Below are 25,557 nucleotides of genomic sequence, written 5' to 3' on the forward strand. Positions count from 1 at the left end.
CCTACCAAGTTCACTTTGCTTGTACTTGGAATGGCATTAATTACACCTTTACTCACTTACCTCCAGGCTATGGCTGTAGTCCTGCCAATGATGCTAAGGTAGCTCGAGCAATATTAGCTCAAATTTCTCCCACTCCTGATGTTTCTCATCACCAGCATCTTGCTGACTTTCCTAGCACATATCGATGGGCATCTTACACAAGAGATGATTCCAAATTTCAGCCTTCAAAGAGCACCAGGAACTTTTTAGCTCCCTGGGAAAAACCAGGGTCCTGCCTAGAATGTAAAGTGTTGGGTTTTTTTTTAAAGTAATCTTTTTGCATGCCAGTACCAAAGGTATTTCTGAAACAGTCTTGCAGTTGGTTTTCTTTACCTAATCTACTCCCTACTCCAAATGCAAATACTGAGTTTCCTAGGTTCTAAACTTTTGTCATGAAAGGCCTAGGTTTCAGACAGCTGGGCTACTCTCTCTATTCCTTGCTCTGCACACACTGCACCTGGGACTGGAATATGAGCCACAAACACTTCCAACACTTATCCTAAAAGTATTCAACAACAGCAGTATCCATTTGTGCAGTGGTATATAATAAGCATTAACTGTAATTATTAAGCTAAGCAACTCATCAAATAACTGTACCCTTAGCACTTATGTGCAATATAACACACACTGATGACAGAGGCAAGAGCTAACTGTACTACCACTCTTTGAGACAATAAAGTGGATCAACTGTAGTCACAGGGGTGAGCTCAACTCCTTGACCAAATTATTTATTGACAGTTTGGCTCAGGCTCACAAGGAATTAAGGCCTAGGCCATGACCAGGTCAAGCACTTTTCTAGTTTCAACCTATTCTTTGAAAGCCCACACAGGAACAGGGTGACACAAAGAGCTTTGATGCATAAGAGCTGGGAACACCAGTCAAGCGAATAAGACATTAATAGCAGGTAGTTCTTCCAGGACTACTTAGTAAGGAGCAAATGAAGTTGCGGGTGCAAGGAATTTTATGCCTACCTCTTCCATGGCATTTGACTATGAGCCAACCACTTTATTCCACAAATATGAAAGCCCAAGTGACTCTTTTTTTTTGATCTCTCCCAGCTGCACAGTTATAACCTCTCCTTGAGCTGAATCACCTCCAAGTTTCTCCCTGAGGCTGAAAGACCCTTTATCAACTGCAGATCTTTGGTGATTGGTATCATGCATAACTTTGTATCATAGGGTATTAAGATAATGTATTAATACTTTTGAATTATTACCACTATTGCACCTGTACAGTAAGATTAAATCTTGCCAAGGCACTTTCTTAAGCCTCACTTTTACATAATTTTACTTCAGTAAAACCACTTTTCCAGCTACCAGTGCCAGTGGTTGCCTAAGTGGTCTAAATCGCCACTGCAAGAAGTGTAACCGAGGCACTTACAATAGGTCTAAAATATTCTTATTCATTGCTAAAAGCTCCCTTTAATAGAGTCAAAACTCTGTAAGCATACGCATTTCAATGCCAGCCACTGTGATCAGCAGCAGTTTCATACCTCTGCAGAGCGTAGTTCAGCAAACAGAAGATTCTAAGAACTGAAAGGACAAAAGTTCAGCTGCAAGCCAGCAAAACTTTGATCTCCTGTTTCTGCTTCTGGACTTGCAGCAGTATGTCTCATTTAACCTCAAGTATTTAAATCTAATTCAGCACATCTGACTTAGGGTGTTATAGAAAAACAGCCTGAATCAACTAAAGGTACTAAAAGAAAAGAGTACACAAACATCCACAATTGTCATTTTCCTCTCTTTATAACTGTATTTTAGATGTCACAACAGCACCAGCACACAGGAGTTTTCTTGCTCCAAAATTCTTAGCAGTTACATAGGAGATAATTTGTTGGAAATTACCTTAATCTCAGATTGCAAATCAATCACAGAATATTTACAGTGAACTTAAGCATATGAAGACTAGTAGTCACTTCTCTTTGCAGATTCCCATTCCACCATTTCCAACAGTGTATTTCCCCCTTTTACCTATTGACTTCTGACAAATCCTGATGGGATTCACCCAGTAATCTTTAAAGAGCTGCTGATGTCATCACAGAGTCTCTCTTGATGGTTTTGAGTGATCTTGGGAATCCGGAGAAGTCTCAGCTGACTGGAAGCTGGCGAACGTTGTCCCAATTTTCAAGAAGGGCAAGAAGGAGGACCCTGGAAAGTAGAGGCCTGTCAGTGTCACTTCAGTGTCTGATAAAATCATGGAAAACATTTTTCTAGAAGGTATTGAAAAACACTTGGAGGACAACAGTCAATCAGTCACAGCCAGCATGGCTTCATAAGGGGAAGGCAAGCTTGTCACACCTAATTTCCTTCTACAACAGGGTAACCCACCTAGTTGAGCTAGGTAACCCAGTACATTAATCGTTTTTGGACTTCAGTAAAATGTTCATAGGATGGTTATGTTTTACTCCTGTAGCCTTCATGTTGCATCAGGCTCTTCTTCCCAGCCTTCCCTTTTGATTTTAGCATTGTCTCCTCCAAACACCAGGACTCTTAATGTCATTTTATTCACCATTACCCAACACTGAATAAACAATATTTCTCAGTTTGTTAGTGGGTTGAAGTGAGTGAGATGAAGTGAACACACCTCACTCTCAAAGTCCTTTAAAAGTTGAGGCGCTCTGGCAGAGCTTTCTCTTGCCTGTGGCATGCCTTTTGGCTCTACTGACAACAGTAGCAAATCGAGAAACTGCATTTCCCAATCAAAAACTATTTCAGAGTGAATTTTGCAACACTTGTCTGCAGCCACAGTGCTGCACCCACAGAAGCAGAGCAGGCCAGCTCTGGCTCCGTGTGTGTGGCAGGACATCCCTCTCTACCACAGATGGCTGGTGCATATGGAAGAGAGAACCCAGGCAAGGTCAAAGGCCTGGCAGGGGGTTATCTCTGGTGCCAGAAGGGCTGAGACCCCAACTAAGAATCAACATCTTGGCCCGGAGAGCAGATGTGGGAAGAGATAAAAAAAATAAGTATCATTGACCAAAAGACACTGCTCTTGACGACTATAAAAGCCACACAAATTATTACGGAGATAGAAGCCTCTTACACACTCCCTGGAAACGTGCAGAGCAGCTTCTACAAAGCTTGGACACATCTTTGTAGATACTTTTACGTAAAGGGAGAGGAAAGATTTGATGTATGCGCCATCAGCAATTGGTAAGATACATTGAATCCTAATCTATATTATTTCTTTACTAGCACTAATATAGGAACCTCAGTCACAGTATATTCTGTATTTACTTAGTAGTGTCTTTTGTTAATCCTGTGTGGTAATAAGTCTATTAGTCTTATGTCTGCTTTCCTTGGTCTATTCAATAAATCATTCATTTTGTAATAGACCTAATCAGCCATTATTAAGAACTTGCAGAACAAGAGTGAATTTTGGGGTGTTGGCCACCTCAATTAAGTTACTGTTTAACATCAGAGATCTGGGCACAGGCAGGATAAACTCTTTATCTGTAACAGCATGATGATCGCAGCCCACCAGCAGTGCCCTGCTGAGACAAGAAGGCACCAAGTCACACCAGCCCAGAGGTTTTGCCTTGCTGTCTTCTGCCAAGAAGAAGGAAAAGTCCCTCCATGACTTCTTGCCCATGACCGAGTACCAGCCACCGGAGTTGCCACCACCAGAGAGATAAAGGGAGAGGAGGGCACCTGCCACCATTTTCCCTTTGTCGCCCCCATGGCAGGTGCCATCCTGGGGAAGTGATTACTCTGCCATTTTGAGTTTCTCTTTGTTCCCCTGGAGTCTGGGAGACTTCAGCAATTTTCTCAAAACTTGGTGCTCTTAGTGTTATTTTTTGTCTGTTGCTATTTTGGGTTTTTTTAGTAAACTGTTATTTTTCCACTTATATCTCCTCTACTTTGGTGGAAAGGGATTGGTTAAAACTAAGAGGAGGTAACTCATTTTAGAGTGTTCCCCTTAAATTGTCTCAAACCAAGCTTGGTAGAGAAGGACCTTGCCTTTCACAAGCTCATGCTAGCTCAGCCTGATTCCCTGATTGTCCTACAGGTGCCATGTGATGTCATTCAAGAGGATCTGCTCCATGATCTTTGTCAGTACAAATGGCTATAACCGCTGTTATAGTGCACTATTTATTAAATTGGTATTCTCAAGACTAGCTTAATCAAAAAGAGACTGGTTTTGGTCACCCATATCACAACCATGGGCAAACCTCTTTCACTGAGCCCCATGGAGTTACTATGAGAGGCAACCCCACTTGAAGGAAGAATTTCCACACACTCCTAGAAGGGGTGTGCTAGAAATCCCTACCATGAAAAAGAGAGCTTGGGCTTTTATAGGATAACATGACTGACTGTCAACCCTACATTGCTAGGCTAGCACAGCAGAACACAATTAATTTAAAACACTTGATTAGTACTACCACTCATTCATTCCTCTTATCAGGAAACATCTGTCTCCCACATCCGTGCTAGTGCCAGTTCCCATCAGGAAACACCAGTTTCTTCACATCCTCATATTGTTTAATTTTGAGGTGTTTCAGTCAGGCTGATCTCAGCATTCTTCAACACCAAAACCAACATGACCACCCTCCCTCCATCACTGGATTTTTGCATGTAGGATGAAGTTCTAGCTGTTTCGCCTCCATTTATACAGGAAGAACATCCTGCTATGCTCACAGGTTGCCAATTACATGTCAAAAAATTTTGAAATTCAGTTTCAATAAGGATGTTTGATGCAAGACTACAGCTGCAGATTTCTACTTATCACACTTCATGGTGACAACAGCGAAATGTTGAAGTACTAAGGCCTGAACAACAGACCTTGGGCCAAAGGTGACCTCTAGATAAACCTTCCAACCAAGTGTTGTATTTCTCTGCTCATTGGCAAAACATGGTTTCAGTATTTAGAACCCAGGCAAGCCAAATCTAGCCTTGGTTGGAGTATAGGATCAAAGAGAACCTCCTTGGATCCTCCTTGACCCCTGGCCAGGCTTTGGAAGAAACCCAGTAGGGGAAAGAAACCAGATGTTCCCTCACTAGAAGTTATGGTAGCTTGTTTATTCAACAGAATAAAAACTGGATTCTCTCACAGCTAAGTCGGAAGCCTTGTTTCCTGTGGGTGGAAACACCTGCAGGATTTCCCAGTTACCAGGAGTGGTTCTCCAGTCCTTTGCCGTGACAGTGGCTTCCCCCAGCTGATCCTTGTCCTAGCTTATCCTTTTGTAATTTTTTGAAGTTTTGTATTATAATAAATTACACTTATTCATAAGTTGGTGTCTGTGTCTTTTCTGACCCTGCCCACCAGCAAAACAAATGTAGAAAAACAACGAAACAAGCGTCAATCTCTGAAAGTGCCTTAAATCTTGATGGGAACCCAGAAATTCTGCAGTTGAGAAATTACAATTATGTAATTCCATTCTAAGACGTATTCAGGGGATAGTACGAAAATCAAAATTAAAGAAAAAGGCATTACATGGCATCTGGCAATGATCCCAATCCACTGTCCTAAAGCAAATAACTGCATGCAGCAACAATGTCACAAGTGTCATGGGAACTGTGGTCATGGTCAAGGAGTCAAGAATAAAGAAGTCATTCTTCTCACCATGAATGAGCTAATGCAGATAAACATCATTCCATATATCAACAACCAGAAGCACTAGATACAGAAAAATCAGAATTTGTCACAAGCAGCATCTAAACTGAGTTTCAAGTGGTTATTCTGAAAGGTAGAAGTGATTCTTCTGCAATGAAGGATGGACACCAGGCACTTGGAGGAACCATGCTTCACTAGAATTTAAAAATTCTAGTTCTCCATTCTCTGTTCTAGTACCAAACAACACACCAACACTAGCAAAAGCGATGTCCTTGTTCAGAACAAAATGAAATCTTCAAGATTGTATTTGACTGCTTGCTCCTATCAGCCAAGCATTTATTGCTTACACTCCTCAGAGAAAAGAAAAATATGTTCACTTTTGAGGAATAGCTGTAAGCCTGAGAAAACAATTTTCAACAGAAAAGATTTGCAGGGAAAAGGCATTAATAACAGGGACTGGATTCATCAGACAAATTGACATCACCACATAATCCATTCAGAATCCTACAGATGGAAGCTTTTCTAATGGTAGCATCAGACTCCATCATACAGAAATATCCTTGTCTCTGCAGAAAAGTTCATGTACATAACTGAAACACATAGCTGTAATTATTATCTATAGCTCATGCGTCTCTGGTAGTAAGTATTACTATGATGGAAGAAGGTCAGGTAAAGATGAAGCGGAGTCCAAAGCTCCCTTTTCTTGGGTGGAATGACATTTTTTAGAAAATACCTACACACTTACACTTCAACTGCAAATTTCTATTTACCATCACACTGTTCTGCCAGTGGATATGGTCAGCACAAAAGACACAAACACCAACTTGAAGGAATAAGTGTAATTTACTATATTTTAAAACAGTGAAGAATTACAGAAAGGTAAGTTAAGCAATGCACCTAATCGCTATTAAGGAAGATAGCCTATAGTAATTAAGAAAGGTACATCACCTAATATTTTATTATCATCCAGATCTGCACTTCAGCTGGGGAGCTCCAGCCACAGCAAAGGACTAGAGAATCCCTCCAGGTAACTGGGAAATTCTTCAGGTACATTCACCCACAGCTGAGGTCTCTCTTCACTATGAGAGGGTCCAGCTTTTATGTTCTTGAATAGACAAGCTTCCACACCTTCTAGTGCAGGAACATCTGCTTTCATTCTTCTCTTGGTTTCCACCAAAGCCTGCCCGGGGCTCAAGGAGGAACCAAGGGATTTGGCTTTGACCATGTTCCTCCAAACAAGGCCAGGTATCTGATTTCATGGCCTTGACTGGCCTCTCAACACAGGAAGAAATATATTCTTATCACACTACATGTTTCACTAACAATCATGCATCTTTCATTAACAAGTGGATACAAATATTACACATTTGGTTGGAAGGTTCACAGCAAGACTTTGGCTCAGGGCCTGTTGTTCAGGCCTCAGTACCTCAAACACTTCACAGAAGTAAGTGAAATACAGAGAAACCATGAACATGCTTCAGCCTTTGAGGAATTTCCAAATTCCTTTCAAGTTTCAATGCACATTTAAAGAATTGTCTTACATCCCCAGTAGTTGTAGACATCCACTTTCAGAATTATTGTTCTCTAGTCATCCAACACCTAATGACCACTCATTGGAGAAAAGTTCATAATCTATGTACAGGATACTTACTGAAGTGCAAATTAAGAAGTTAATTGAATTTTGGTCACTGAAACCTTTCACAAGCACATATTAGAAGAGCTCTTTGGCATATCTACACTTTATGGAGACCATTTATATCAAGCATGAAGGCAAAGCGCTACCTTCAAGATCACCTGTACCAACAATATCACCAGAGTCTCCTATGTCCTGATCACCAGGAATATACCAAAAGATCCCCTGGCAGATTTTGAATTCCAGTTTCCTGTGAAGCACCAGTCTCCTTTCATCAGTGCCCATTAGCAGTTTAAAAAGGCAAAGATTATCATCTAATGCTAAAAACCATAATGGATGTTTTCACCATTTTTCCTTGCTTTTCTTTTTCCTTTCCTTTTAAATCACCAGCAGGCTCTAGGGTTTTTCACAAGCTCTCATAGCTATACTTAGCAAAGCAGGAGCTCCTCTAGAAATTAAGAGAATTGAATTACACTTCCTTGCCTTTCTGCTCCCTCTTTTACTCCTTTAGCTGTCTTCATCCATGCCTTTTAAATTATGGAGTGGGGAATATTGCACTCCCTCTGACAATTGTTAGTCTTCAACACAAAGAAGAAAGGCTCAACATCAAACTAACAGGTTAATTATTACAAGTAAGATCACAAATGCTATCACGGAGTCTCACATCTCTGATAAGTCTCATATCCACTGATATGTCACTCATGGCTGCAGCAAATGAAAACGAACAAAAAAAGGCAAATAAAACAGTTGGGAAAGGCTGATCTGTTGTAAATTTTAGAAGATATAAAAGTATTCTCCTACCCAAACATCACAGCCTGCAGAAAACAATCCAAGTCAGCAATTTGGTGGCTTCTAAGGAGCCCATGTTTGAGGGCAGCCTCCTGCAAATCAGAGTAATTTACTGATTTACAACTATTTCTTTAAAGAGTAGCAGGAAGGGGGAAAGCAAAAAAGCATCTGTGTTTTAAGCAGAAATCAGAACCATAATAACAACAATAAAACTTCTAAAAATCTGGCAGACCAATGAACTGGAGAAAGTTTTAGCTTTTATTTAGAAGGAAACCAAAACACCCCATAACAGACTTGATATAAAGCATACTGTAATTTTTTTTATCTTCTGCCAGAACATCAGACAATATACTATTTCCTAGGGGAAAAAAATACTGTTTAAGGTTAAACTACAAAGAGGGCTGGATTCTGGAACTCACTGCAGTGAGCCACACAAACATTGAACTAATGGTTCCTGGTTAACATCTTGGGAACCACCGTAATAAGTTTTCCAAGACTTTGCACCTTGAGACTCAGGGGAACTTTTATACTGGCACAGGTATCAAGAGTAAATTATTTAATTTTGCAGGCAGTAATATAAAAGCAATCATTATCACTGTTTTCTCTGTCTGTTTTCTCTGCCACAAATACCTATCTGAATGTTTTGGGACATCAGTTGGCTAGTTCAAGGGAACAAGGTGATAAGAGCCCAGTTAGGAGTTTTTGATGTTTGTAACAAGTTTTACTCCCATCATTCTCAGATGAATATTTTCTCAGGAGAAAATATTTACCAGAAACCAGGACGAGCTAGGTTTGTTTTATTCTATTTTTAAGTCCTCCCAGGAGGCTAGTTAAGAGCAGGGAAATGGCCTAAGTTACCACGGAGCTCCTAGAAAGAGTTGAGTCAGCCTCCCAATAACTTCTAGGAAAACAACTGCCAGCATTCCTATGGGCTTCTGAAAGAGTCCTGTGCTCCAGTGGAAAATCTACTCCTGTTCTACCTGATGCCTCCATTTTCATTAATGCCACGGACATACAAAGCACAGGAAGAAAGCTGCTACTGCGATGATGGGGTACTTGCATTTTTTTCTCACATTTGCATCTGCCTTTGCAGATGGAATAAGTTAATTCTATCAGCTACGCTACTCAGACAACCCAAAGCAGAAAAAGCGAGCCTATACCCCTTTAAATCTGGGTTGGTTATTTTTTCTTTAATAGTATAAACAGTTTCATCGGTTCAACCACGATTCACAACTGCAGGTGTCCCTCTTACACAAAGCAAAGCACTGGCTTCTTACCACACACATTGTGATGCCTATCTGAGAGGCTGAAGTAAAAAAATCACTAACGCTGGTCTTTCACCGCAGAATTCAAACACAGGACACTCGAAACACCCGGTCTTCAGCCCTGACAGCGATTACTTTCTCTTGTCAGTTTTGTTTTGGGGCGGGAGGGGCATTTCCTCGGGGTTTTTTTGTTTGTTTTTTTTTTAGTATCTTTCAGCCGCATCTCCCTGCACTGTCATACCCTACGGAGAAATACAGCAAAACAAACCTCTGCGTCCTTAAGGTGATCGGGGCGGGGGATGTTTCCCGAGCCTGCGCACCGCATCGTCCTTGTTCACGCACTCGCATGACACTTACTAATTGATGTCAATTAGTTCTGCGAGACGAGCAGCGGACTCGCTGCCGGCTCCCGCGCTCCGCCCGGGCCCCCCGCCCCACCCGCGGCTCCCGGCGCTGCGGCCCCGCTGCTGCGGCCGCGCGGCCTCCCCGCGCCCCGGCCCGGCCGCCCACAGGGCTCCGCCCGCCCGGAGCCCTCCGCAGGGGCTGCAGCTCCCGGGGAGCGGCTCCTGGCAGCCGCCGAACGCCGGCCCCGCGGGCGGGGGTGAAGGGAGGACAGGACGGCACGGCCCCAGCCGGCCCCCGCCCCGCTCCCTTCCTTCCTTCCTTCTCCCCGCCGCCGCACGCGTCCTCACCGAATCCAGTCTGCGACTCCTCCGGGCCGCGACTGCCGACCCCGCCGGGAGCGGAAGGAGACCCTGACTCCGGGCAGCGGGGCGGGAGCTCCGGGGCGGGGCCGAGGCGGGGCCGGCGCGTCCTGCCCGCCCAGCGCGGCTGTGCGGAGCCGGCACCGCCCGGGAAGGCGGGCGCGGTGCGGGGGGGTTCACCCGCGGACAGCGGCGGGGGACTGAGGCTCCCGGTGCTCGGATCCCTCCAGGCTGAGCCCCTCCTCCCTGCCCCTCTTCCTGCCTTCTCAGCTCTCCAGAGAAATCCCACAGCTCCCTGCTTCAAGCGCGTCACATTTTTTTAAGCATAATAGAGTAGTCCTTTCACATTCCCCCACGAGCTGAGGACCAACTGAGACTTAAGTTAGAAGAAATGTTATAACTATTCTGATAAAATAATCGATTTAATAATATAAAAGAGGTGGTTATGACTGCAAGTAGAAAATTGTGAAGTATAAGGTATAGGAATATCAGAAGTGCTGTGTTTAAAATATGCAGCAGAAACATCACCCAAAAGCTACTGGATGTCTTCCGTTTTGTTCAAGAAACTGGAGACCATCATGCAGACCGGTTACACTGCTTGGAAACCTCCTACCCTTCCCACCTTGTCTGGAATATCAAGGATTCCAATCAGAGGAGCTCAGTAGAGATGCCAAATTGCCCTAGGGTAGGAATATTGATGAAGTTATTTAACTAGCAAAAGTTATGGCTGTAATAAATATGGTATATTAATTTTTTTTTTTTTTTTTTTTTTTTTTTTTTTTTTTTTTTTTTTTTTTTTTTTGTACATGTAAACTGTAAACATGTTCTATAAAATGAACACTGGCTGAGGTCAGGCGCCAAACTGACTAATTTCAAGACAGGCAACACCCAGGAACCGCCATTCAAAGGAGGACAATGCAGTGCCAGGAATTGGGGACTTTGACATTGGCATCAGAATAGAAGACACATCAAGATAAGTAAGGAATCAGTGCTCCTGCCAACGCCCGGCCATCAAACAGATATTATCTGAGGAGGACGCCCTTCATTCAGAATTTCGTTTTCCATTCACACACAGGAGGAAAGAAATTAACACTTCTCCCTCCAAGAGTAGACCCATTCAGTAGACCAAGGACCGAGATGCATTCCAGTAACCACCCCAAGAAAACAAAGAACTGTGGGGAAATCCTCTGCCACGAGCTAAATAAACTGTATAAACCCGAACTCCAGAAGGGGCCAATTCGTGAATTCTGGGGGATTGCAGTGCAATAGAGGCTGCTTTCCGTTCACCCTCTGACGATCGTTATCTCTGCCTGTTGGTTTTACCGAAATGCTGTAATTTTATTTTAATAAATAAAATTATATCTTAAATGGCAAAGTGGATTGGCATTTATAACATGGTTAAGGCTGAATGAATGACCAGGTATATTATGTGTAAAATGTAAAAGAATTTATGTAACGATGACTCAGAAGAAAAGGTATATCAAATGGTTGGATTTTGTTTACTAAGCAGAACGTGCTTGGAGGAGTAATTCTCTGTGTTCCTGGTACCAAAATAAAGAAGTGTCTGCTTATTCAGAGTGTGCAGAAAAGTACACTGTGAAAAGCCAGTGTCTGTAAAGGAGACAGAGGAGTCCTGCAAATTTATTCCAATAAAGGGGAAGAGCGCACTGGGCCACAGCCCTGCGGAGTCTCTCAAGGTTGCGGAGGGGGCAGCCTCCTTTGACCCTAAACTCCTGACTGCCTGTTGCTGCGTTCCTTTCCCCACTGGCTGAGGTATTAGCACAGACTTCCCAAACCTTGCCTACCACGTATTCCCTCTTGAACATGCATGGTCATTTCCCCCAATTTCTAAAGTTCAGAAGTTCTGAGTTCTGCAATAGACTTTGTGAGGATGCCTTTCTCCTACCATTCTAAAGCTCAGAAAATCAAACTGTCTGGGTCTAACTCTCTGGGTTCTCTAACTTGCTTGGCTTGAAGTTCATAGAGACATAAAAAAAACCTATTTCCCCTAAAGGCCCTCACAGCCATCCTTCCAGAACTTGACTGGTTCTTTCAGTCATTCCTGAAGACAGCAACACCCTATTTCTCCTACCATTAGTGAAGACCCCCACCCATCAAGTTATTTGTGAAAATATTAGCATATATTTTTCCTACCAACATAAAATTGATGTTGAATAAGTTTCTTTCATTCCATTTGGTCATACTACTGGAGATTAATAAAAATGCATAGGAGTTATTCCCGGGCATCCTGCACCATCATAAAGTAATGTCTGCTTCTTAAAACTACATTGATGTTAAGGGGTTTTATTCCTGCATTTTGGTGACATCTAGACAATGCTGAAGTCAAACATTCTGGGGATGTGAAGAACAATGTTTTCTGGCAGAAACTGGCACAGGTGAGGATGCAGCGGACAAATTTCCTTATAATGCAACCAACAAGTGATACTACAGATAAGGTATCTAAAGTTGCTGGATTGATACAGCTGGCCTAGAAACATATGACTGGCAGTCAAAAACTTTATAATATAAAAGCCTGATCCTTTTTTTTTCTTTTTTCTTTTTGAAATTTTCTATCACAATTTTGGAGTATTAGAAAGCAGGCATTCTTTGTTGCATTTCTGGTCACCTGGAGAATATTTCCTCTAATTGGGTGTGTCATGACACTTTACAACATGCTCATACATGTGGATTACAGTGTACTTCCTGGCTAAGACATAAGTATCAGTTTTCCTAGAACTAATTTCCATGTGTCTGCCTGTTCCTGGAAGTTCTCTAATGATCTTATGAGGGTTATCTGAAGGGGATTCTGGTGGTCCTGCTCACCAAGTGCCCACAGTGTCACAGATGACCATGTCTTGAACTTCTCTTGGGGCATGTGCTATTGCTTCTTGTTACATGGCTTTGCCCCAAAAGCCACTATATCCCTCATTATCTGTTTATTCACAGGTTCCAGCTACATTTAGCATCTTGTGTGTCTGCTTTTACATTCTGTTATCTGCTTCTTTGAAATACAGTTCCTTTCTTTGGACTAGCAAGGAATTGTTATGTCCCGTTCCTGGTTAAGCCTGTGTAGAAGCCAGGGCACCAAGGAGTTAATGTTCTGCTGTTTCCCAAAATGCAGTAACCACTATAGTGCAAGTGGGCAAATTAGAACAGGATGTGGCAGGAGAGGGGGTCTGTATGTAAGAAGAGCAGCACCTTTCTGGGGCCCACTTCCCTGTTCTGATCCATGGAGACTACAGACCAAAATATGGTGCAAGCACCGAGATAAGGTCAAGCAGCAGGCATGAACTTGAGACCAAAAGATTGAGACCACCAAACACCCTCAGAATCCCACAACTCACTTCTAGAGAGGTCCTACAGAGAGATCTAGACTGAGTGAAGAGCTTTGGCAATCATCCAACTGTATGAATATATCAAGAGCAAATGCTGGATTCATCACTAGGGATAGGGCAATCCTGGTTAAATGTGCAAGTTGGGGACTGTAAGGAGTTAAAGAGCACAGTTGCCTATCTGAAACACTGTTAAGGCTAAAGAAGGACTTGCAATAAGAAACACAGAAAGAAGGAATTTGCAGCTGGAAGGCTCCCATTCTAAGCCTGGTAGAGGCCACATCTGGTTACCACATCCTGGTTAATGCATTCAGACAAAAATTTCTGCCCTGGCAAGCTGTGTGAAATTGTGATAAATGGATATGATTCATGTTAACTAAATTGTAACTATATCAATATTTTAGAAAATATTTGTTATAAAGTAATAAAGGAAAAGTATATGTGATTAGTGTTCACAAAGCAGGTGGGTCCCTTTGCAGATGTTACATGTGAAAAATAAAATACAGGATGTAGTTTTGTGATAAGCAAAATCCCAAAACAGAATCGGCCTTGGGATGGACAAAGTTGGGATGATTCCAGGTAAGGAATCTAAGTTGTGGTTTTATCTATGAAATATAAGGCTTATTTTTGGAATATAATGCTTACTTACATAACACAATGCTTAGTATGCACATGCAGCCTGTAAGGTTATCCAGAGGACCACAAAGAAGACTGCGAGCCTTCATCCCAAAGACCACCAAAAGAAGACAGAAGACCCCCTAGCAACAAGTGAAGCATGTGCTATGCAGTGTAGTGACGTAGATTTCAAGAATCAAAAATAGGAAGAGATTTATGGAAAATATTAATGAATATGTATTAGCATACAGTATATAAATTTAGTTTGGATTGCTTTGTTTTGTTCATGAGGTAGAGAAGCCCCTTACCCTGGTTGGTTTTGCTTATGCTTTGTCCAAACCTTAATCATAATTAGTTACTGCCAAATGTTATATATACTTGAATGTATTCCCTAAATTGTATTCATTTATACCAAATTGTTATTCAATTAAATTGCTGCTAACTCAATAGACCTAGTTGTCTAACTTCATTCATAATAAAAGGAAGCAACTACTCATACACATATCACTGGTCAAACGAAGATTATCCATATTATGGACAGACAGCACCTGCAAGCAACAAAAGCCCCTCAAAATGTTGGAGGAAGCATTCTCAGAAAGAGAATCTTGCCTATGTCATAAATAGGTATGTTTCATGCTAAATTGTAATTTTATACATAATATCAGGAGAGTTAGTAAAACTAACTCCAGTAATAAAAGTATAGTGTTAGAAGGGCCCTCGCCCCCTTCTTTGGCAAAATATCATGACAAATTAGGTAGCAGCATGTAGCTAGATAGGAACTCCTGGTCCAAGGGAGTAGAAGCTTGTCCTTGAAACTAAAAGAATTTTGGGATGAGTTCAGGAAAATTGAGACAAATCCAGATATTTTTAAGATTTATTGCCTTATCTATTGGAACTTATTGTTTAGTTATATAACACTAACTTGACACACATGTGTAACTTGTGAAGTTAAGCAAAGGACATGAGGAAGAAGAGTGAAGCCTTCATCAAAAGACCACCCGAGAGTCTCACGACCCTCAAACAACAACTGGAGTATGTGCAATGGGGAAGGTGATGCAGATTTCAAGAATCGAAAGTGGGAGGAGACAATAGAAGAAGGGGGGAGATGGAGTGTTGGCTATGGTATAAAGGTATAGGTGGAATAGCTTTTGATCGTATGAGCGGCAGGATATCAAATCCTGCGCCATACCCCAGCTGACTTTGCTTTTGCTTTATTGTCTGGACCTATTCATTGCTAAATTACTTTTATAAAGAATGGAATACATTTTACTTGAATGCATCCTTTTACTTGATAAATGCAATTAAACTTACCTGATCAACTATTTGATTAAAATTACAGCTATATTAATTTTGTTTGTTTCTTGGATTGGATTTTTTTTTAATATTCATAACAGCACCTTGAGCTGTTTGAGGGCAGGGACTGACTTGCTCTACCCTGTACTGGTGCCACCTCGCCTCTGTACGGAGAATTGTGTGTGAGTTTTAGGCACCTCAATATAAGAATGAAATCAAATTACTAAACAGTGACCAGAGGAGAGTGACCAAGATGGTGAATGGCCTCAACTATAACTTTTACAAAGAGTGGCAGAGGCCACTTGATTTTGTCAGCTTGGAAAAGACTGAGGGATTTCCCCATTGCAGCCTACAACTTCCTTGAGGGGCATGTCATGAATGAGTATTTTGGCTGCTTAAAGACTCACCATCAAAGTTATTAGTAAAGGAGGTTTTAATATATATTTGTGAAATCGTGGTTTAACACAGTTCAGTGGCAAATAGAATTGTTATGAATAAGGCGTGGTGATTGGCTCATGCAAATGAGGAGGAGTTGCTGAGTGTGGTGGGGAGACGTTCTGTTGGAGGTTGCAGTTCTTTTGATGTGTGCTTTTGTTGTTCCAGTATAGTTTTGAAGCCTGTTCTGTTCTCCCTTCCATCCCCCCCTCCCCTTTTGTGGTTACTGCCTGGCAGCTCATGCTGACAGGGCTGTAAAACACGTGGAGAGGGTATGTACTTGCTCCATGCAGGAGGCGGCAGAGACTGAGGGACACTTGTTGCTGGGAGGCCGGCAGGGTAACATGGCACCACCAATCAGGATGTGAGAAGGGCTCCACCAATGAAAGGCATGGAAAGGTTGATTGACAGGCCTTGGGAGGAGCCAAGCAGACACATGAGCAAAGCAATGGGCTGTGGGCGGGGCCAGAAGGACATAAGGACTGCTTATGAATATTAATGAAGCTGAGGCAGAGACGCCATTTTGTGAGCGGAGCCTCTGGTGGGCAGGAGGAGTCCCATCAAATGCTGTTTCCCCCCCCTTTGCTCTGTAATTTTAATGAATTATAATTAAATTTTACTTGGTCATACTCTCCCAGGTTTTGGGTAGTTTATAACTGAATAAAGTACATAAAGAAAAGCTGGATCAGAACATATTTAAAATAATTTTCACAGACTCTGGGTTACAAAAGGAGGAGAGTGCTAAAGGGTAAGGGAGACACTCCCATTGGGTCACAATATTCAGATTGGATCCCCTTGCCAAAGTTAGCCTCAGGCTTGCTCAAGGGTTTTACATCTAAAGGGTTTAGAAGCACTTAATCATTATTTTAACACTTACAAAATTATTCAATAGAATTTATTATAAACAAAGTAACTATGAATCTAAATTGGAAGTATTCATACTGTACTTGCGATTCAGACGCTCGTACACACAGAAGGCAACATGTACAAAGGTACCTATTAAAAACTCCCCCCACACCGAGGTCAGTGAAATACTCATGTGGAATGCCTTTGCTGAAGCTTGAAGAGTGGTTTACCAACCCAGACCCCTTGTCAGCTTTCAGTGATGGTCCTCCCAAGTATCAGAGTGTAAGAGCTGGCAGGCTCTGAGGGGTGTCCCACTCGGACTGAGAGACTGGGACATGCAGCCTGCTGACATCCAGGAGAGCTCTGAGGGACTCACTTTAGACTACTGCTTCTGGGGTTGCAAAATGATTGGCTTCAGTCATCTGTCACTCTAGGATGATTCAGGCAAGTAATGTTCCAAGGTCCTCAGGGCATGGCTGATATCTCTCGTCCTTTGTTAGGCAACAAAAGCTTCTGCAAAGGACAGTGCCTTCCCACCTTTGTCATACATGAGTTTCTGATCAGACTGAGGGAAGCTTCATTCCCTAAGTCATTCCTCAAGGCTTAGTCCTAAAGAGAATTCCTGAGATTGTAGAGTAGCCTGAGGAGGAGAGGAATGTACCACAAAAGGGAGCAGTGGAGGAGGAGGTGCTGATCTCCTCTCTCTGGTGACCAGTAATAGGAAATGAAATGAAGCTGTGTGAGGGGAGGTCCAGAATGGATGTTAGGAAAAGATTCTTCAGAGAGGATGGCCAGTCAATGAACAAGCTTCCCAAGGAATTGTTTGTAGCTGCAAGTCTGTCTGAATTCAAGGAGCATCTGAACAACTCTCTCTGTCATATGGTCAGGTTTTACTGTGAAGAGCAGAGAGTTGGACTTGATGATCCTTATGAGTCCTTTCCAACTTGAAACTATACTATGATCCTGTGATCTGAAAATCAGTTGCTGCAGAGTTGAATATCCTCCTCAACATGCCAAATGGGTTTCAAGAGCCCCTGCAAATGAGGAATTAAAACTTGTTTCTGAATTAAAACAAACTCAATATCATGCTACATTTCTAATTACCCTTGCACATATACCCACACCCTCACAGGCACTTCATAACTTCCCATCACAGCAGAGATCTCAGGAGTCTGTTGCAGCAGATGCACTGGGGATGCTCATTGTGTATGGGTTTCCTTGTTGCCCAAGGCTTTATGGTTTCATTGCCAGCAAGTGCCTAATCTTTTGGGGACAGTTGGCCTTTGCATTCTCCAGATTCCAAGCTGTCAGAGCATGCCTTCCAGCCTTGTGCTGTTGGTGTGGCACCCCTGCCCCTTCCTCCACTGTCAGGCATGGCCTCTCCTTGGTAAAGTATGTATACTTGCTCAGTATCCTGTGCAAACAGGAACTGCCTACAATGAGGTGTGACCAGCACTCTATGAGTCAAATTATCTGCCCCCCACACTGAATTTTCGCACCTTTTGTAAACATAACTGGTGTCATCAGATAACTTTTGCAATAGAAGTTGCTTAATGAAGAACTTTGGTTTTTTTAACTAAGATTCACCCAAATCACTCAAGCATTTTGTAATGTTGTAAATACATATTATATTATTGGCTTTTCACAAATATTAAAATGAATGTTATATGTATAATGTTAAAATACCTCTGCCATAAGGATAGATTTTATGTTTTTTGCTTAGACATGGTAGTGGCATAGCTGATATATATATTGATAGCTGATAGCTGATACATTGTTATGCTTGTAATTGAACTGTCTGTTTGGTTGGGATAACATCCAATGAACATGTGATGAGGACCCTGCTATTGATATACCAAATTATCAGCACCTGCCATCTGAAGAAAGTGTGGACCACAGCCCAAACTAGAGGTGATAATAAAACCAAAAGCAAGAAACACGCATGCTCTAAAAGGGTGTGGACCCAAGGAGTGACCATGCTAAACTATTCTTGGAAAAAGATGAATCTGCAACAGGCTGATGTAATAGAAAGGGTATTTAAAGAATTTCTCCAAGATAGTAGGGGTGCTCTTGGCTGAATGCCAAGACACCGGTTTGACTGTATTAAGCCTTTGATTTCTGTCTCCTATTGTCTTTTTATTAAATCTTTTTCAATTTTACCAGGAAAGTGAACTTCGTTTTTCCCATATAAGATCACATCCCCTAATAAATATGCATTAGGTACACAGAGACTATACATTAGATGGGTTCATGTGACTTTTACTTTGTAAAAGAGATAAATTTTTGTCCTTTTGTGTGCTTGATTTGTGGAAACCTACACCTTCTACTCTGCAGGAATTGGGTGTACCAAGCCCTGGTGTGTGCCATGGCTGAACTGTGGACAGGAGGGCACTCTAAAGAAGTGAGGGAGTCCGTGACACATAACCACCATGAATTAATTATTGGAAGGTGGTGTCAGGATGCTCTACTTGAAGGCTGATGCAGTCAAGCAATGATATGCATTACACTGCATTGGGCCAACTTGCCAAGGTAACAGTATTGGAAACAGCAGGTTAAGAAGGAACATCAGCAGTAGCAGAATTAAAGCAAATTAGAAAGAATAACTATGGGAAGTGTTGTTTTTTTCAGGAAGAATCTGGGCAGAGACAAACAGGTGTGTGCAGTGACAGCAAAAAGAGCAAATGTGTGAGAAATGATGACCACTTTTAAAATTTCAAAGTTTTATTAAACCTTAACAAAATACATCAAGAAACTGAACAAGGAGAAAGAGCAGTGCTCAGAATCTCTGTGACCAGCAGGCACATGCTCATCTCCAAAGTGGATGCTTTGCCTTTTATAGTTAGACCCTCCCAAATTCTTGTCAGTCAACGCCTTCTTTGCCTTCCATTGGTGGAGGTAATTTCTTGCAATTTGATTGGAGGTCAGGTGTTGCCATAGTAACAAGCCATCCCTCCCCAAATGCCCTGACCACCAAAGCCATCCCAAAACAGCAATACAGGGGGGAGGGGAAACAGGACTATGGGAGGACATACCAGAATAACGTAATTACACATCTACAAAACTTCTTCTAACATACTCATAATATTTATTCCTCAATTATTCATCTATAACAAATGGATAATTAGATATAATATGAGGTAAAAACCAAAGAAGGGTGGGATTTCTTGGCACTAGGACTGGGAGTGATTATCAATGGTGGCATTTTAAAATGGAGATACTATGGCCTAAACATGTTTCAATATCCATTCTGTCTTGGGTTTACATGCAGTCCATGGCATGTATTTTTCTTGTGTTTCAGCTCATCTACCTACTTAGATTCCGTTTATAATTGCCATACATTATGTAGATTTTTGACAAGATTAAGTCTGAATAAACTGGTTACGTCACTATGATTTGTAGTCCACACAAAGTTAATTTTATTCCAATCAAAACCCACCATCAGTAACAGTATTGATTCCTGCATCTTGAGACACAAAAAACATTACTGATCAATTGCATTGACTTTCAATGATTCTCAGAATAATGAAAGCACACATGAATTCTCAGAATAAGGAAACTTCCAGATATATACTCCCACACTTGTTATTTCTGTGATCTTTGCTAATAATAGGTGAAAAGTCTATTTTCCCTTAAGGAAATAGGGTTTTGCTTGTTCTGAAGATGCTGTCAAACAGGATCCATTTTTTATTACCTGGATCCACACCTTGGCCCTACTTGGGTCCACCCCCTGGCCCTTGCTGAGATACCCTGAGGCTGTGTCCGACCCAGCTGCCAGCCCTGGCCCACTGGCCACGGCAAAAGCAGACAGCTGGACAAGGCATTCGAGGTTCAGCTCAGTGTTGTTCCCACCCCCAGTTACACACTCCTTCCTTTGTGACAGCAGATTATCACACCCACGCAGTTGCACGTCAAACAATTCAAAGTTGCAGTAATTAGAAGCTGGGGTCACTGTGAACTGATGGCTGTCAGCAGGCGCAGGATGTTTGCATTTGTGAACTGAGACTGGATCATGCACACCAAGCCCTGTCCTTGACTCCTCACCAATATTTCCAAGTCCTCCCCTTGCAGTGATTAACGTGGCTGTCAAATGGATATAAACCAGCAGAATATTTTTAGTAGTCTACCCATTTGAACTGTGGTGCAAATGCTCATTTTTCATTATGGCATTTCATTGATTTTATATGACAGATGACCCATCCTGGTTTTAGTCACAGCCATATCTTCACCTTTTGCCTGAAAACTGTGTTCTGTCAAAAACTTCAAACACAAAGCTGCATATACACATATTCAAAAGGGCACTTCCATCACTTCAGCGCTTTCATTTTCCTATTTTATTTTGCATCTCTGCCCACTCCTGATGCAACTCAGTTATCCAGGTTAAAATATCTCACTCAAATGAGTTTCTAATGAAGTTGAGTGCATAATGAACAGCATCTGCATTGCAGAAAAGGGTTTCAAAGAACTAAATCCCCAATGCTAATCAACCCGAGTTTCTTAAAACTGTCGAGATCAGGGATAACCGATAATTTCAGCTCTTCCCCCTCTTGTCTGCTGTCTTTTTACCAACTCTGTAACAGTTTTCCTCCACCACTTATGCAGTCAGGATGGCTGAAGGTCAACACTTGCAACTGTTGCTTCATCCTCAGACCCTGGAGACTGGTCATGGTCACTAAACCCTTGAAGCAAAGGCCTGTGGAACTTGTAGAGTTCCACATGTGAGGTGTGTTTCCAGTTTCCAGATTCCTGTTTTCTTAATCTTCATGTTTCTGTTGAACACCAATATTTGGTTTTGCTGACCATATCACACACCTCAGGCTGGCAGTCTCTCTAACAGACATATTCACCATTCTTTCATTCAGTTTCCTAATCCTGTTTCTATGAGCTTTCACATCTGATCCACAAATGGTTCCTAGACTGATTCATCCATTTATCAATCTCTTTACAGGGATCTTTTTTGAAATAATCTATTTCCCATCTCTCCACTGCATTTCAGCTAAAGCAAATATCCAGAACCATAATCCCTGCACTCAGTAATCTGAATCTCAAACCACTCATCCTTTTATCACCTCATGACCTCTAAAATCATTGTCAGGCCTGCATTCTCGGATTATCTGCCCAGGAGTTCATCCCCATGAATGTTGACAGCTGCACATCCAATGCACCTAACACTGAACTTCCAACAGTCAAACACATTTTGCTTGTGCTGAAATTATAAATTCATTCTCCAAAGCCTTCTACCCACATGATATTCTTTTACAGTGGTTGTGCATTCTTGTTTTGGTCCTTCCTTACTAAGGGCATGGAATCATAACCTGAACAGAATCAAAACTCATACCAGTAATATGTCATAATGAGACAGATATTAAGGAAAAACAGTTGGGAAAAAAAAAGTGCTGTATGCAGTTATTGTATTACCATTAATAAATAAAGTGAATTTTTAAGTGTTTTTTGAGTGTGCTAAGACTATTAGAACTCTACACCCAGATAAAACTATCAAGATACAATATATTAAATTACATCAAGTTACATCAGCGAAAACATGATCCATGCTGCCAGGGCATTGTATCTCAATAGATGTAAAACCCGTGGAGACACAAATGGAAATGCTGTCAGGACAGTGTATTTTGAAGGTATAGCCTTGAAGCCCAAGTAAATTTGTGTTGTTTTTGCTGGTACAGGGGCAGCAGGCTGCAGTTTACTGCAGGAAGCTGTACTGCTTCAAGGCAGAGATTTGCCAACAGTTGCTTTGTCTGAGCTTGTTTTGGCCTGCAAGGGGCTCCGCATTTGTTTGTTTAGCTGTAACAGCAGTTGCCTAACAATCAGATTACATACAGTATTATCTAACTGGTTTTTACATTAGTTAATGTGGTGCAGTTGTACACTATCATGTTATAGAATGTTTTTATGCAACTATGGTTAGTGTAAATAGGTCATTATTCTGTGCCTGTGACCCAGAATTGCCTAGAAGAGTAGGAGTGCAGGATAATGGCAGAGGGCTTGAAAGTCCAGGCACGTAATTATACCAGAGACCCCAGGGTCTTAAACATATTACCGTCCTTGAGAGATAGATAAAATCAGTTTTAAGGGAAGAAAAAAGAGATAACAAAGAGCAATTGTCTAACATAATATAAACTAAACCACAGACAGAGAATTTTGTTATAATAAGGAATTGTGGAGCAATAAAGAAAGAGGAAGATGTGGTGTGTGTTACAAAATACATAAAAATAAATCCAAGCACAGACCCTAGAGTGAGGAAGTTTCCACCATCAGCATCAAATTTCTCCCAACCAAGAACAAGGGACACCAACAAATCTCCTATTTCACAGCTGACTTTTGGGGCCAGAGGGGTACTGGGTGGGTGACTAACACCAGAGAACAGGAACAGCTACTAGGAAGTTTGCATACAGCTGTTCTAACTCCAAATTAATGTGGCTTTTTCTGTAAAAACTACATTATTTAAACTATTAATGTTGCTGCCATTGTCACCAGACTGACAGCAATGCTTTGTGTTAAGACATTAGTTATGCGAACAGTAAGTTATACTAGCAGAATGTATTTCTTTAGTGCACAAAAATGTTACATGTTGCAGCCCAATGTCAAAGGGAACCAAAACCCTGTAATTCAAGCATTGCACAAGGGACCTGAAACATGACCACGTGTAGGATCTGTTGAGGACATGTATGGCTGGGGTCAGAACAGGAACCATCTTTAGATGTACACCTAAGACCACAACAACAACAATGCCCATATACCACAAGCAGGGTAACAGTTATAACTCCAATATAATAACGAATGGCACAGGCACCACTGTCTCAGAATCAGGTGTGCAGAATCAATCACTACCATTATATAATCATGCTATTTCCGTTTTACCTTAGTAAGGGCAAATACACCTCTGTGGTTCCTATTGTCTCTCATTACTTCCACTTGAAGCCTGTTGTAATGTGGATACAACCACTTGGGCCAAGAGTTGAATTTTTGGGAGTATTTACTTGTTCGGGCAATACAAATCTAGGAAACTTTTTTCCTCCCAGTTAACCTGATAAGCTATGCCTTAAAGGGGATTTCAGGATCTCTGACCACATATACCCAGAATATTTGTTTAGTCTAAACATTTCCAAAAATGGACTGTATCACCTGATTTGCAGCTGATTGGTTTTCTTGGGGTTGTAGCTGTGACCATCTTGCCTTTCTGATTTTTTTTTTGTGGCAAGACTATTGCCTTTGGCAATGCGGTTGGCATGGTGGCTAAGAAGGATGTGTTGAATCTGGCATTTTTAGTTTTGTGGCTTGAAAAGTTGCCAATTTCAACTGTCTTACAGCTTCTTCCCACCTTGGACCTGTCAAAAAATGCATGGTTTCACTTGCTTAAAGAATCATCATCAAAGGTTTTGGTGAAAACAGATTTCAGTATGAATTTGCAAAAGAACAACAAAGATTGATGGCAAGGTTCACTCTACTACTTATTACATGCATAATACATATAAACAAAAACCAAAATAAATTAGAGTGATTTATATGGAGATTAGGAATGTAAAAGGTGTAAGTTAGAAAGGAGTAAGGGTGACCCTCTCTAAACTCCTTCTCACAGAGGAGTCTGCATGCAGCTGGATACAAACTTAGGCTTGGACTTGATAAATGGTTTATGTCTTAAGGGTTTAGCAGCCCTTAAACATTAAACTAACCAATAATCAGCTACAATCATGACAACAATGACAGTTATGGATTCGAGATAATAACACGTATATGATATTTGCTATAGGATGTTCAAGTCAATACACACACACACACACAAAGATACGTTTATGTACAAAGGCACACCTATTAAAAATTTCCATCAAGAATGAGTGAAATATACACATTTAATGCCTTTTGGTATTTCTTAATGGCAGAGGCTGAGCCTTGAGTAGCTGGGATATTAGCCCGGGTCCCATAACCAGCCAAAGGTCCTCCAAGTTTCACAGACTTGGGAGTTCACACACTCTGAGAGGTCCCACTCGGAGGGAGATGCTGGTGCAGCTCACTGCAGTTCAGAAGAGCTCAAAGGGTCTTACTTAGGAATGCTATGTATAGGGTCATGAGATGGTTGGCTTCAGTCACCAGTAAATTTTCTGGCTGCAATCCGGGACTGGCAATTACTGAAATTTTTAAAATTCCAGTAAGGGTGGTACTGTTCCACTCAGGCTACAATTCAGATAAGGGATGTTTCCCGATTGTCAGGGCATGACAGATTATTCCCACTCTCCTCTCCATCTTGGCCAGGCAGCAGGAGTTCATGGTGGGGTCAGTGCTGCTCCCACCTCAGCCTTGCAAGAGTTCCCAGTTCAGTCAGGGGTGCTTCACTGCTCTGCTCTTACAAAAAGGCCAGGACCACAATTATTGAGAGCAGATGCTAGCAGGCCAGAGAAGAGGGGGTGAGGATGCACCCCCACAGTTCCCACTTACTAAATGCACTTGTTAGGATTTAGCAATGGTCACATGGTATTCATGAGGCTAATGTATAATTCAAAGATTTTGTAATTAATTAATCAATTTGTTTAATCATGAGCACACATGCAGTATATTTTTCTGTCCGTGGGAAACACCATGTGTCTGTGATCACTGGTTGCATTTATTCTTCCTAGGAACTGTATGATTATTAATGTAATAAGGATATTAGGATGTTTTGCCAAGGGAGTTTCCAAGGCTAAGTTTCTACATCTCAAATCTGATTGCTATTGGGTCTGAAGACATTGTGAGCAAAGCACTCACTACAGGAGTGCACAGGTGACCAAAGAGCTGGCAACCCTCACCATGGATAGGGTCTGTGCAGTGTGCCATGCCATCATCAGTCCAATGACTAGGTCCCTGTTCTTCAGTTATATTCAGGTGGGTATTCTACCACACAACTTCTATTTTCTCTTTTTTATTTCTAAACCTATTTGTTATCAGCCAACACCTATAATTCATCTACCCAGATCTTTTGTTTTCTTTATTCAATAAGTCAACTCTCAGTCTGTGCTGCTGCTGCTAATGTAGCAAAATAAGAATGAGAGGGTGCTTTGTTTTAAGCA

At 41.6% G+C, this 25,557-nt stretch overlaps 1 protein-coding gene across 6 annotated transcripts in view; it reads right to left on the bottom strand.

Moving 5' to 3' along the window:
* RESF1 (retroelement silencing factor 1) overlaps window positions 1-25,557 on the bottom strand; it is a 55,972-nt gene that overhangs the window by 17,039 nt on the left and 13,376 nt on the right. For 2 of the 6 annotated variants that reach the window (XM_063395622.1, XM_063395623.1), the window contains exons 1-2: window positions 9,972-10,224; window positions 2,010-2,186 (exon numbers count right to left, since the gene is read on the bottom strand). The gene's annotated coding sequence lies outside the window, so the exon portion shown is untranslated. Of the gene's footprint in view, window positions 1-2,009; window positions 2,187-8,026; window positions 8,125-9,291; window positions 9,522-9,547; window positions 9,946-9,971; window positions 10,225-25,557 lie in introns of those variants that run through there. The other 4 variants (XM_063395626.1, XM_063395627.1, XM_063395625.1 and 1 more) reach the window with 4 other exon arrangements.

This window comes from Prinia subflava, chromosome 4 (assembly GCF_021018805.1).
Source record: "Prinia subflava isolate CZ2003 ecotype Zambia chromosome 4, Cam_Psub_1.2, whole genome shotgun sequence".
Classification (NCBI taxonomy): Eukaryota; Metazoa; Chordata; class Aves; order Passeriformes; family Cisticolidae; genus Prinia; species Prinia subflava.